This window comes from Brassica napus, chromosome C2 (assembly GCF_020379485.1).
Source record: "Brassica napus cultivar Da-Ae chromosome C2, Da-Ae, whole genome shotgun sequence".
NCBI classification, from domain to species: Eukaryota; Viridiplantae; Streptophyta; class Magnoliopsida; order Brassicales; family Brassicaceae; genus Brassica; species Brassica napus.
Window position 1 is genome coordinate 3440515 of NC_063445.1, and position 14545 is coordinate 3455059.

General features: G+C 33.5%; 1 long non-coding RNA gene and 1 pseudogene across 3 annotated transcripts; both read right to left on the reverse strand.

Annotated features, from left to right (window-relative positions):
- Window positions 1-2903: 2903 nt before the first annotated feature.
- LOC125581300 lies at window positions 2904-6595 on the reverse strand. 3 transcript variants are annotated; one of them, XR_007318968.1, is made up of 5 exons: window positions 5460-5979; window positions 4587-5039; window positions 4334-4437; window positions 4015-4226; window positions 2905-3889 (listed from the first exon to the last, which is right to left on the reverse strand). It is a non-coding gene; the product is annotated as an uncharacterized LOC125581300 (long non-coding RNA). The 3 variants fall into 3 exon arrangements; XR_007318966.1 differs by having other exon boundaries at window positions 2904-4226; window positions 5460-6595; XR_007318967.1 differs by having other exon boundaries at window positions 2904-4226; window positions 4587-4703; window positions 5460-5974.
- A 405-nt stretch (window positions 6596-7000) lies between these two features.
- LOC106388083 lies at window positions 7001-14019 on the reverse strand (annotated as a pseudogene).
- Between the last annotated feature and the right edge of the window lie 526 nt (window positions 14020-14545).

A 14545-nucleotide genomic window follows, 5' to 3' on the forward strand; every position in this document is an offset into this window, starting at 1 on the left:
AGTTCTTTTTATGATTTTAAATGTTTCGGGTTCGATCGGATATCCATTTAGGTTCGGGTTCGGTTCAGATAATACTCATAACCTAAAATACCAAAAAACAGGATCCATTCGGTATTTTTGTCGGGTTCGGATCGGTTCGGATTCATTTTTATCGGATCGGGTTCGGTTCGGATTTTCGGGTTCAGTTTATTTGCCCAGCCCTAGGCTATATGAACATTTCTAATTAAATTAAATGTATAAGTATGTTTTAAAATATATGTGTATATACATATGTTAACCACTTCAAACTAGTACTCCCACATAACGTAACTCACTTCACATAATTGTTTTTGTTTATGCAAAGTGTTTTTTTGTAAGTTTTATGCAAAAGTTACATTCATAGATTTAATTTAACTTCACAATATATATTGAAATAAAAATAGAGGCCATAAATTTTTTAAAGTTGGTAGATGTTACAATTTGGCCAAACTCCTTAACAAAGATGAAAAGTATTTGTTATATTTTTAATTGTAATAAATATATACTGTAAAATTATTATGTTGGGTGACTATTTGGTTAACACTAAATTTTTCTGGATTTGAATCTATTTATACATAAAATTAAAGAATCAATTACATTTATAGGAAAAAAGCTCTAATTTTGGGTTCACTAATAAAATTAATTTTTAAAACCGAACATAACTGAAGATTTTAAAATTAAAATATTAATTTTAAATATTAGTATTCATAATAGTAAGAATAAAGGTAGATATTAATTCACTGGATTAACTAATGTATAATGTATAAGTAAAGTATTATTTGTTGGTTATAACATATATTGTCTGTAACAAAATGTGTAGATGTTTTCAAAAAAGTGATGTCGTTATTATGCAGATTTGAATCAAACGTTTATCAATTGTTTGTTTGTACACTCTTGTAAACATGATAGTTATGGATCCTAAAATATAGGAATTAAAGGTAAAGCAGTTATAAAAGATTTGGTTTATTTTTTGGTTAAGATGCATAGGAAAATCATAAATTGGTCATGTTGCTGTTTTAATAGTATTGATTTATAGTTTATATTTTGCATGTGAAATGAAATAATAATATATATAAATATATAACATTTAAAGTTTGTAATTACATTCTAAATAAATTGTTTGTTTTTTGTAAAATTTGGTTGGAGAAGAATCCACTTAGAGGATAATTATAATTTTGATAAGTTTGGTCAAAGAATAATCTAATAAAATAAATGATTTGCTAGTTAATTAAGTAGTTTTGGTAAGTTTAGATAGATAAGAATCTAACAAAATAATTAGTTCAATTAATAGTTATTAATTCATTGGCGCACGTTAATAAATATTAAGGTGAAGTAAGAATTATTTTCAAAATGTATTTCATTTTAATAATGTAGATTTAGGTGATGATTGTTTCTTTGGTTTCTAGTTTCTAGTTTTTGGATTTTGGTTTTTGGTTTTTAGTTTTTAGTTTTTGGTTTTTGATTTTGCAGTAGATTTTAATTTTTTATAAAATTATGAATAGTTATTTTAGATTTTGGTTTCTAGTTTTTTTGTTTTTAATTTTAGAGTTAATAAAATAAAAATATTATTAATAGTAAAGTATTTATTCTGCAAAAGTAAAATATAAAATACTATTATACAAAACACACATAAAATTATTTGATAAATTATTTTAAAACAAATACTGAAAATAAAAAACAAAACTATAGTAAATCTCATATATAAAATTTTGGAAATCTATATATACTTAGTAAATTTTTTAAAAAGGAAATATTCCTTATCTTATTTAATACTAAGTAAAATTTGAAAGAATAGAAAATTTATTGTATAAGTATGAAATAAGAAAGAAAACTATTAGTTCTAGTCCTAGTTAATATAAGGTAAAACCAAATATGGATACAAAACATAACTTATAGGTGTTAAATAGTAAAATAAAAAAATATCTCATTTCTCTAAATAAAGTAAAAGGTTATTAAACTATATATATATATGTAATTCTTGTAATTATTAACTTCAAAATAAATAAATTTATATTATTGATAATTTTCAAATTTTATCTGAATTATTTTGTATTTACATCAGTTTATTGTTAGATGTATGTTCCAAAAATAGTTGCTAGAAATGCCTTAAGTTTATATGCTCAGGGTTGGATCATAAACATTATCTATATGTACATTTACTAGGGTCGTCCCGCCCTACGGACGGGATATATTTTATTTATGACTTATGTTATTATTTTTTTGTATGATTTGGTGGTTTGTATTTTAGATTTGCATTTGCAAAAGATGTATACGATACACTACAAAAAGATCATATTACATCACATAAATAAATAGCATTAGAAAAATGAATGATATCAATTTGAAACAATTATTAATAAATGATACAAAATATTTGTTTTAACATCAATTATTGTAACCGATGTTGTTATTAAATTATCTTTGTCTATATTAATCTTTGTTAATCAAGTGAAAATCAATTAAAAGATATATTATCTTTTTATATACGTGTAAAAATAGGTAGTTTACTCTAAACTAAAAATAATTTTAATTTTTACTATTTTTTTGTTGTTCTTGTCAGAAATCAAAATTTTGATAAATTAATAAAAAGCTTTTATTTTTTCATTAATGTAATTATTTTACATTTTTTAGTGTTTGTTATATTTTATTTTAAAATTAAGTACAATAAAAATGCATGTCACTATAGTTGAAATTTAATACATAAATTACGAATTATTTTCATTCTTACATATTTGTTGGTGAATGCGTTGGTACCTTTTTATACATTTTTAAACCTATTTAGTTAGATAATGTGAAAAATGAATCAATTTAAAATTTGTTTTCTAAAGTTAGTTAAATAACATAACAATCTAAAAGTGATTATTTAAGTATACACACATTATAATATTAAAAATATTATCAAATAAACCATATTATCCAAAATTTTATCAAATAAACCATATGAAGCCAAGGTCGTACTACATTTTCAGATTAAGTAACACTCATTCATTTAAGCAGGATTTTTAAAATTATATTACTATGAAATTAATAATCCCTTATAGTATATTACTATAATATAAAGTTATAAAAATAGATTCAAACCAATAGCTACTTTAAAATCATAATATGTAGACTACAAAAGATAATGTATCTTTACGTTCATGGAATTTAAACCAATATATTTTTGGTTAAATTCATAAAGAACTTTATGAAGCAAATAATTTTTTCTTTGTAAAACTTAGTTAAATTGTTCGGATGGCCAATTAGTTTAGAGAGATATAGAGAATCATAGAATCTATGGAACCAACATTGCATCTATGTTGTTTGTATTTCTCTTCTCATTGACATTGTCCTCAACTGTTACTTCTCGGAGAGAGCCATATGTAAAAGTAATTGTTGCATAATCTTTCTTTTTCTTCTCGATTGTAATTCTCGGAAGAACCAGCATGAAGATATTGGTTTTGGCTCTTAAGTATAGCCAAGTAAGTAGTTTACAAAGCTTTCATGACTCGGAAGATAGACACATATAAACACATGTTAACCAAATCCCTCAGAATAGAGTGACTGTTGGAATAAGCCGAAAAATAGAAATTTACAAATGAGAAATTTACTTATAGTTATACCAACTCTACTATTTTCTCTTTTTGTTAAAATTACAAAATTATCTTACCATAAAAACGTAAAAACGTAAAAATGTAATCATTAAATCAGAAATTTACTAGTTCTACTAATTCCCCTTTTTGTTAAAATTTACAAAATTATCTTACCATAAAAAATGTAATCATTAATCCTTTTTATTGTTTGTCTTTTTCCCTCATCTTTGTTGGTGAGGAACATTAAAAAGTATAATCTCTGAACCTTTCTCATCTATATCTTTTCATGTCCTTCACACCTATAAAAAATGCCAATCCTGGTTTTGATCAGAATCATCATCCAAATGATTGCCTCCTTCTCTTGGTTAGAAGAGAGATAGAGAGAAATACATAATTGTGGAGATAAATGAGAAACAGTCTCAACTCATATAGCATTTTTGTCCCTTCTCTCAGGTCTGCAATGGTACGTCTCACCTATTCCAATCTGTATTTAAGAATTTGAAACAAAATACTGTCTCTCATCATTCCCTCTCTATAAAATATAGACAAAACCCACATTCATATGATTCTGCTTGCAGAAAGGCTCCATCCATGTATTCCAGAACTCCAAAAGAAGACCCGATCAATTTCTATCCCCTGTGGCATGAAACATACACATTAGATTTGATGATAATACCAAAAAGAATACACGTAGACTGAAATATCAATAAAACATCAGAGAATGCTTGACTGCAGTGTAATACTTGAGAGAGAGCCTTCTTCTTCTTTTGGTAATTTGAGTGTGAGAAACCATGTTCATTGCTGCAAGTTTCAGTCAAATGAAACTGACCAACCCAGTTGCTTGTCCCTTGGATTGAAGAGGAAGGAAACCAATCAAGAATTAAATCGCAGAGAAGGAAGAAAATATAGGAAAAGCAACGCAGCTCTTAAGACAGGTGAGATTCATTTCATGGCATGGCATATAAGACAGCAACCTCAGTGCTATGAAGGCTGTACCATATGTGGTCGTGCGTGAGAACTTGTTGCAGCTTTAGTACTTCATATTGTTGTTCTGGCGTAAGGTTCACTACTTGTTGGAGCAATGTTTGACTGAACGTCCCGAGAGTGAAGTGCCTAGAGAAAAGAAAATCAAACACGGAGCCAACATAATAGATTTAATTAAGCTTCCAAATTATATGATCAATCTGAAGAGAAGCACTTTGAACGAATTGAAGAGACTAAGTCTAATCCTAGACAAAACACATACATACAAATATTTAATATTGATATTACTCTATCAAGGAGTATACTTCTTCCTAACTATCAGTAGAATTCTAAACTAATTAGGTCCATAGATAGCATAAGGAGATGCCTGATGATTTATGTCAAGAGAACTAATAAAAAGCTTATCTTTGCCTTAGGTGAAAGTCTAGTGATCTCGTGCAACAAATTCCTTTTACCATCAATTCTCTGCAACACAATTATAAATAGGTTACTCTGTCAACTAACCTACTGGAACAAAAAAAAAAGAGTAGAGGTCGTCATAAGCTGGGGATCTAACAGAAGGAGTAAGCCTGCATATATATAAATATATCCAAAGTAATTTAGCATATAACAAAAGAACTTAAGAAACAAACTAAAAGATATACATCCTATTTTTAAATCTGAAATCAAAGAGATAGAAATCAATTGAGAGAAATTTCCATACCTAAAATAAGTATATAACAGTTTCATAATATTTAGTTTAAGAACACTATGACCATCAGTTTAATAACATAAAAAGACTATGAACATAATCTTAAGAACACTTCTAACATCGATTAAAAAACACTTTGAACATGAGTTTATGGATATAAAGCACTCTGAACATGAGTTTAAGAACAGATTTACCTTTGAATCCAGTAAGAGCACATCAAGATACATCAGTTCCCCTCCACTTTTCACATTCTTGGCTTCCAGGATCTGAGCAACAACACTTAGACGTTGGAGAAGCAGCGTCCAGATTTCAAATCAGAAAGAAAGATTTAGTGTTTTCACAGGATTGTGAGGATGTTGTTCAAATGAAAAAGCTACCCTTTTATAGATGAAGAATAGACTGCCTTGCAGAGACATAACTCACAATCAATGCCAAGATCGTGCTAAATGTCGGTCTTTGGAGTTAAGAAGGCGATGATGGCGATTCGGACGGTTTCGGTTGAGTGGAGTAGAAGGCTAAACGACGCATGTGGAGACAGACGAAGAGATTCTCCATCTAGTTTCAGTCATCGAAACACCATTGATGGTGTGAGAGAGAACGCAGAAAAAGTAATGGACTTGGAAGAAGAACAGAAACCCTTGCGACTTATGTGAGTAATCAGATTTGAGTCATTCCCTTGCGATGTTGCCCGACTTTATTGACGTGGATGCTCACGTCGCGCAACAAGAGATAAGCAAACATTTATATATATATATATATATATATAGATTTTACATACCCTACGGCAGTTTTTAATAATTTTTATTTGTAACAAGAATAAAAGTAAAACATGTTCTATGCAAAAAGACTAGAAAAATTGGATTTTGGTTTTTGTTTAGAAATAGACACTTATTTTAAAAACTAGTTTTCCTATAATTTAGGAAAGCGTTTTCTCAAAAATTTTGATTGGATGAAAAATGGGTTTTGGAAAAACAAAAACCAAAAACTATTCCAAAAACTGGAAACAATCAACCTCTTAATTTATATATTTGTAAACAAAAATATTTTTTTAAATATCTAACTAACAACATTTCAACTAATAGGAAAACATAATATAAAAAGTTATATTACATAAAATTAATAAATTTTACATTAAAAAGCAAAACATCATTTAATTTAAAACAACAATTAGATTTTAATATTTATTTTAACTTTTAAAATATACAGTATATAGTTATTGTACATAAATATTGTTACATCAGCATTAATTAGATTATTATTTATATTGAAAATTGTTTTGTTTCTTATTATATACTATTTTTATCAGTATTGAATGTTTTTTTGTATTGAATATATTTTTAGCACTTGTAAAATTGTTTTGTTCAGTTCCTTCAAATTGGCCAAACTCACATTCAACACCCACCATAGAGATATACAAAATAGCTATAAGTAGATCAACATAAACACCGACATAAACGAATTAGCAACAGAAGCGCCGTCTTACAATCTAAATTACACCTTCTTACCATTGTCCCTCCTGGGAAACTGAAAAGGGAGATTTTCCTCTATAGAATTTCGACTGCTGAGATTAGGAATGTGTTACATATATAAACAAACATACACGGAGAAAGTAGGATCAAAGAGAACAGTCAAAACAATGAGTTGTGAACACAAAATGATAGATCTGCCTTTGTCATAGCTAGACCAATTCTCTGATTTGAAATCATACCTAATCTACTATCTAAAAGTAAACACATTACTTAATAATGTGCATAGACGAATGGATTCAACTAAGTTTTTGAGTTAGTTTCTCATCTAAAGAATTTGTCTGCTTTTGCATCATTTACCAAGTAAAATAAACAAGTCTGTATTATATTGTACACGATTTTTGCTTACCGAGGTTACAAAATCATCCATTGACAGCTGCTTTCGTTTCTTCAAGAAAGTAGGGCTCTCTATTACTTCCCTACCCAAAGCTCGCTTTGAAGGTGTTCCATTCTGAAAAGAATTTATAAAGCGGACCATCAGAAACAGTTCCATCGCGTTTCTCACCATTAACAAAACACTAAAACCATGTTTGCGAAAAGTCCTCACCTTTGCAAGCTTCTTCTCTTTACGGGCTCGCCTCTCTCTCTCATCATACTCTTGGTTCTCTTTCTCTATCAGCCGGATCAGTGTTTCGCATCTCCTGGCAAGTTCCTGACCTGAGCGGGATTTTACGTACCAGTCGAAGCTGAACGATGGGGATGTCTTAAAAGCCGTCTTTAGTTCTTCCCAGTTTCCATACCCAAGCTTATGGACCATGCATACCTGTTAATAATAAGTTCCTCGGATCAGTGTCTTATAGGAATGAAAGAAAACAGTAAAATCTCAAGTAAAAGAGTAACAAAAATAAAGAAGGATAAAAAGATATCAGACCATGAAACGGTCACACTCTTCATTGTACAGCTTCCCTTTGTTCTGACCATACTGAATCTTCAGTTCCAGCCACGGGTTCCTGTAGCGATCCAGTTTCTTCCCAATAGCTTTCATGATTTCATTTTCATCTTTCCTAGAGATTCTCCCTTCCCCTTTCTCAATATTCTTGATGATTCTATCGTAATCTACAAATTATAGGTCAAGAGGTAACGCTTACTTAGCATAAGCTACTTGTGCGAGGCAAAATATCCAACTGTATGTTACTGTTGACACTGTAAACTTAACAAATTAAACCTACTTACCACTCAGCTCTTTGTATCGCTCTTTGAAAACTTGAGCATATCGTTCAACCTCTTCCTCTGTTTTCCCTTCCATCTCAGAGGCAATACTCTTTATATCGTTCCGGCCATACTTCTCACAAGATCTAATGAAGGTATTGAAGTCTCTTTTGCTCCATGTTGAGAAGCCCTGAAAAATAATCAACTGTATTCGTTATACAAAGCCCATCGCAAGAAAAATGACAGCTCACTGTATAATGTCAAATGGATTCACTTGCCTCTTCCAACCATTGCTCCTTTTCTTCCACTTCCTCGGCAGTTAAGGGATCTCCAACTTCTAAGAAAGTACTTAATCAGTAACAGGCTCAGTGGAGTAGTGTAAGAAAAGAGGACACGGACTTAGAAACCAAGACTGACCTTCAGGTTCATCAACTTCAACTGTGTCTTTCACCTGAGTTTTCTGATGTATTTGCTGAAACCAAAACAAAAGAAGTTGCTATTACCCTATAACGCCTTAATGTAATCAGAGACAAGTTGCATAAATGTCATGATAAGTCAGATAAATTCTCAAATTAAAACCCCACCATAAGATGTCGCACTTCCTTTTCATACAGCTCGGTCAGTCTCTCCAGGTTAAAGAACTGGAAATCATGCCTGCGGGATGGAAAATAAAATAAGATACATATGATAAGAATAAAATCCATATAAAAAAGGTACTTACAACTGGGGCATGCGTGGAATTTTGGGATCTTTAGGTTTAGCTGGAGCACCTGGTCGCAATGTTTGCTTGAAGTATTCAGCTTCAGAGTAGCTGAAGGGTGGGTAGATAAAAGTAAATATTTGAGACTGGATGTTGTTTAGGAAGACAGAATAGATCACTTAACAAAAAGGATAGAAGTAATACTTACTTTGCGCTTTCTCTCTCGCTTTGGTGGATCATTCCAATTCTCACTTACAATCTTCTTAAAATCAAACTTGTTCTCATCCTACCAGACAATAAAAAAGAAAAGATCACGTAAGATTATGCAAAATAGCGCAGGTGCCTAAGCACAGTATGGATTGAATATTTCCTTGAGCCGTGCAATTAATCATGCAAGAGTACCTTATTATCATCGTCGAAATCATAAAGCTCAGCATCTGCAACAAACCGAAAATCAGATTATTCGGATCTCCCCAGGAGTTACTATAAAAAACAAGACAAAAGGCACATGAGATGCTTACTGTCATCCATTTTAAACTGTATTGCATCTTCAGTGAATTTCTTCATCTTCGCATCAAGTTCAGCAGTTGCCTCCTCTCCTTTGGCAATGATTCTGTCAATATCCTCATCCGTAATTGTGCTATCTTTAGAACTAAACACCATTTCAGCACCATATCTAACCATTTGGAGTAACTCATCCTTATTAACAGCTGAAAAGTAAAGAAGAGAAACAAATGTATAAGAGACAATACATATCTATATGAAAGAAGCCGATGCATTTTACAATCTCAGTAGACAAAACACTTACTTTTCTGTTCTGCCAATCGCCCTTGCTGAATTACCAGAGCATCAAGTGCCAGCTTCTTGTAAGCTCTCTCAATCACCTTTGCCTCAATAGCATTCTGTAAATGACCAATACAAAATTAGTTTTAGGTTCTTGATGTTTTTCTTTCTTAATTCACGTGTCGAAGATTAACCTCCGTGCAGAACCGGAATACTTGAACTTCTTTCTTTTGACCAATCCTATGTGCACGATCTTGAGCTTGCAAGTCAACTTGGGGATTCCTGCCAGAGTCCACTCAACTCATTAAGCATGATGAAAATAATCTCTAACCTCAGTAGAAAAGAAAGGAGCTAACCAGTCACTGTCATAAAGGATCACAATATCTGCAGTAGCAAGATTGATACCAAGCCCTCCAGCTCTAGTGGATAACAAGAAAACAAACTTCTCACTTCCTGGCTTGTTGTAGGCTTCAATGGAAGCATCTCGTTCGTCACCACCAGTGTTTCCATCAATACGGCAATACTGGTAACCACGATACATTAAATAATCCTCAAGAATATCCAAAAGCCTTGTCATCTGAAATCAATTAGTAAAATCATTAGACATGAACAAGAAACAAGAAACAAGAAACAAGAAGAATAGCACTTAGACAAAAGGAAACAAGAAAGGAACCCTTATTTGTTTGTGTTAATTTCTACCTGTGAAAATATCAAAACCCTTGAATCGCGTTCCTTCAACTTAGGTAGCAACTTGTCTAAGAGAACCATCTTACCTAGAAACAACAATCACATCAGATATAACTAAGACACTTGGCCACAGATATTTGGAGGAACTAATTTGAATGCAAATCTTACCTGCATTTGTTACAAGGTGATCTCCTGTGGTATAGGGTGGACCCGGCTATGCACCTTGGAAGAGATAAGGGTGGTTGCAGCATTTGCGCAATTGCATTGCTATGTTCAAAAGACGTTTGCGTTCTCCACCACCATTGACCACTTCGAGATCCTTCTGCAGTAACGCCTTGTAGTACTGTTTTTGCATCTGAGACATGCCAACTTTGAGTATCGTCTCCTTTTTTGGAGGTAAGCCTTTTTCTACATCAGATTTTAACCTCCGAAGAAGAAATGGTCGGAGAACCTGGAAAGATAAGAGGTAAGCGATTAGCATCAACAGAGAGAATAAAATTCATATCCATGAATACGTACCTTATGAAGTTGTTGAACAACAACAACTTCTTGCTGGTCATTTTCACCAGAAATTTGAAACCACTCATCAAAAGTCTCTGCTGAACTAAAAACCTCGGGGAGAAGAAAATTGAGAAGAGCCCACAGTTCATGAAGATTATTCTGTATAAAAGAAACAAATATGAATATCAATTAAGAAGTTGAGAACTGCAAACAAACCAAGTAATAATATGAGAAGTATGAACAAAGTATATATAATCAAAACGACAATGCTCAAACAGTTACAGTAAGATTTTTCTTTGACAGAATTGTTGTAAAATCTAAGTAATTATAGATCATGAGATTGAATAAATACCTGAAGAGGGGTTCCTGTGATAAGAAGCTGATAATTGGTGTTAAAAATTCTCATGGTTTTTGAAAGAAGCGAATTCTCATTCTTGATTCGATGTGCTTCATCAATGATTATATAACGCCAGCTAAAGCGTCGCAAGGTTGTCTTCTCTTTGATAGCCATCTCAAAGCTTGTAACACAAACATCGAATTTCCCTGCAACTAGCAGTTCTTCACGAATATATCTCTGCAATATTTAACATAAATTTCAGAATCCAAGTGGGAACACATAGATAAAACCATGAAAATGGCAGAGCAGTTGTGGCTTACCCTTTCCTCAGGATTACCAAGGAACTTCACAGCACGTAGGACGGGACAAAATCGGCGAATTTCATTCATCCAGTTACCAATGGTTGATTTTGGAGTAACTATCATATGAGGACCATTAATTCCCCTGTATTCATGCAGGTAAGCCAGCAAAGAAATTGTTTGAAGTGTCTTCCCCAGACCCTAGACCATGAAATAAAAATGAAGCAAAGATTAGCATCAGAGAAAACAGAGAGCTGCAAGAAAACTTAATGTATACTTTGGTAAGCAATGGTTTACCATTTCATCTGCGAGAATTCCATTTATGCCATTCTCATACAACCGAATGAGCCAGTTCAAACCAGCCAATTGGTAGTCTCTCATTTTCCCCTGAATGCCTGTGATATTAGTATATAAATCAGATTTCTAGAACTGAACAGAATTTACAAAGTATATGTAGAAACTGTGAGGCCACCACTGAGGAGTGAACGTACGGAGTCAAATCCTAATATAAATAAGTTCTGGTTAGTGGTCACAATTTAACTTGCGCAATTATGCACCATTTCTAGATAAAGAGGAGGAACATTCACGTACTTACAAGCGGGTTGTGTGAGCAATCGCGTGCCTCCAGATCCAGGAATAGCACCCTCTTCTTCCTTAAGATACTCTTCATCTTCCTCTTCTTCAGTTAGTTTGGAAGCATGACGACCCCTGAAGATAAAGTGAAACCCAATAAATTAAAGCCATGAGACTGTGTGCTTATAATATTTCATGAAGCTTCAGATGATTAACCACACTATATTTTGAGATCATGAACATTCACCGCACCTTCCTTTCCCCTTCTTCTGAGACCGAGAAGACTCACTTTTAGCAAAATGTGCAAACAACTCGGTTTGTTGCAGAAGATACTTCAATCCTCCTTTTCCTCTGTTGTTCTACATGCATAGAACGATAGAGAATATTCAATGCCTCGGGATGTAGAAGACAAACAGCACACAAATCATAACAATCTAATACAAGCTTACCATATCTGCATCTATGGAAGCATTTTGGGCGTCTAAAATATCCCGAATTTTCTTCTTCTTCATCTTCTGCAATTCTCTAAGCCTAGCCTTCTCACGTTTGCTGATTTCAGCTTTTTCATTATCTTCTTCGTCCTACATAGGCTCATGAAATCATGAAAGGAGTCAAATATTCTCACGAGTCACATTAATGTACCACCATAATGAGAAACACAGCAGCATTAGACTATTCAATTAGACTAGTCACAAAAACCAAGTATTCTATCGATGGACCAACAAAGGATAACACCATAACCACAAGCTTAGAAGAAGCCCCAAAGTTGAATTTATTGAATACAATACCCAACACACAGTATTCAATTACACGCTCAGAGGAAGCCCTAATAACCGTCGTTAAATAAGAAATTCAAAATTTCAAGCAAACTAACGGCGAACACGAGAATTGTTAGAATGAGAGAATTATTGAGAGTTTATTTATGGAGAATGAAGAATATGAAAAACATAGAGAGAGAGAAAGTAGATCTCAAGATGTAAGAGAAAGAATGAGAGAATAGTTTCCTTAATTTAATTGTGGATCTGGGTACAAGTATTTAAAAACAAGTGACCTCAGTACACAATATAATAAAATATCTTTTTCTCTCTTCTTCTTTTCTTCAATAAAATCGAGCTTATAAAACCCTTATAAAGCCTTATAAAACCTTATAAAGTCTGGCAGCTTAATTCTCAAGTCTGGCAGCTTAATTCTCAAGTCTGGCTGCTTAATTCTCAAGTCTAGCTGCTTAATTCTGCTTCATGTCAACACTCCCCCTCAAGCTTGACCATGTGGAACAAGTCAAGCTTGGAAGCCATGAAGTATTCCCTCATTAAAACCTCAACTAGGTAAAACCCTTTGGGAGAAAACCCAAGTCAAAGAAAAAGAGTAGAACACTTCATGAAGGAGAGATCATTGACATGATAGGTCTATGAGTCCCAATTTTGGATGAATGGACTCACATACCTTAGTGCTTGCTGCCTTGGTGAAGATATCAGCTAGCTGATCTTCACTCCTTGTGTAGCACGGCAATATGATCTTCTGCTCCACGGCTTGTCTCACTTTGTGGCAATCTACCTCTATATGTTTGGTCCTTTCATGGAAGACTGAGTTGCTAGCAATGTGTATAGCAGCCTGGTTATCACAATGCATCGTGATTGGCGTTGTAACTTCAATTCCCAAGTCCTTAAGAAGCTTCCTCATAGCTCTATATTCTGCCTCAGCACTTGAACAAGACACCACCTTCTGCTTCTTGCTCTTCCATGTTACCAAATTGCCTCCAATGAAGGTACAATATCCAGTAGTTGATCTCCTATCAACTCGATCTCCTGCCCAATCCGCATCACAGTACCCAACAATCTCAGTGCTTCTATTGCATCCCATCCATACTCCTTGGCCTGGTGCCTCTCTTAGGTACCTGAGAATCCTCTCAACCATGTTCCAGTGGTGTACCTTGGGAGCTTGCATGTGTTGGCTTACTTGGTTTACTGCAAAGCATACATCTGGTCGGGTAATGGTAAGATAAATGAGTTTTCCCACCATTCTCCTATAATGCTTTACATCTTCATATGACTTGTTTTCAATCTCCCCCTCACGCATCACTTTGTATCCTTCCTCTAGAGGTGTTTTGGCAGCTCTTCCACCAAGATCTCCAGCCTCATTTAGTAAGTCAAGGGTGTATTTCCTTTGAGATAGAAACAATCCTTCCTTAGACCTACACATCTCGATCCCTAGGAAGTATTTGAGCTCTCCCAAGTCCTTGATATCAAATGAAGCCTTAAGGAACGCTTTGGTCGAGATGATCCCTTCTTTGTCACTGCCTGTGATGATAATGTCATCAATGTTGGACCCGAATATGACCCTCAGGTGAGGTACCGATAAGCGTGAGCTAGCATGTGGGTTGCGATAAGCCCATCATAACAAAGGGAGCTGAAAGCCGAGCTGACGACAAGACCTGGGAGACATCATAGCAGAGGTCACGACAGAAAGTGAGCTAACACCTTAAGAGACTCGGTCAAGAGGAGCCTAAAGCGAGCTCCGTAATTGAAGCCAAATATCTAGGAGAACAGTTGAAGGGTTGCCAACGAAACCTAGACTATATAAAGATGGAGAAGATAAAAGACAAGGGGGATCTTTTGTTCCATATATCAACTTTTGTACTAGATTAAAAGCATTACGTATTCTTTAGCAATCATCTCAAGATACATTTCTTTGTATTCATCATCTTTCAACTCATCAATAAAATCAT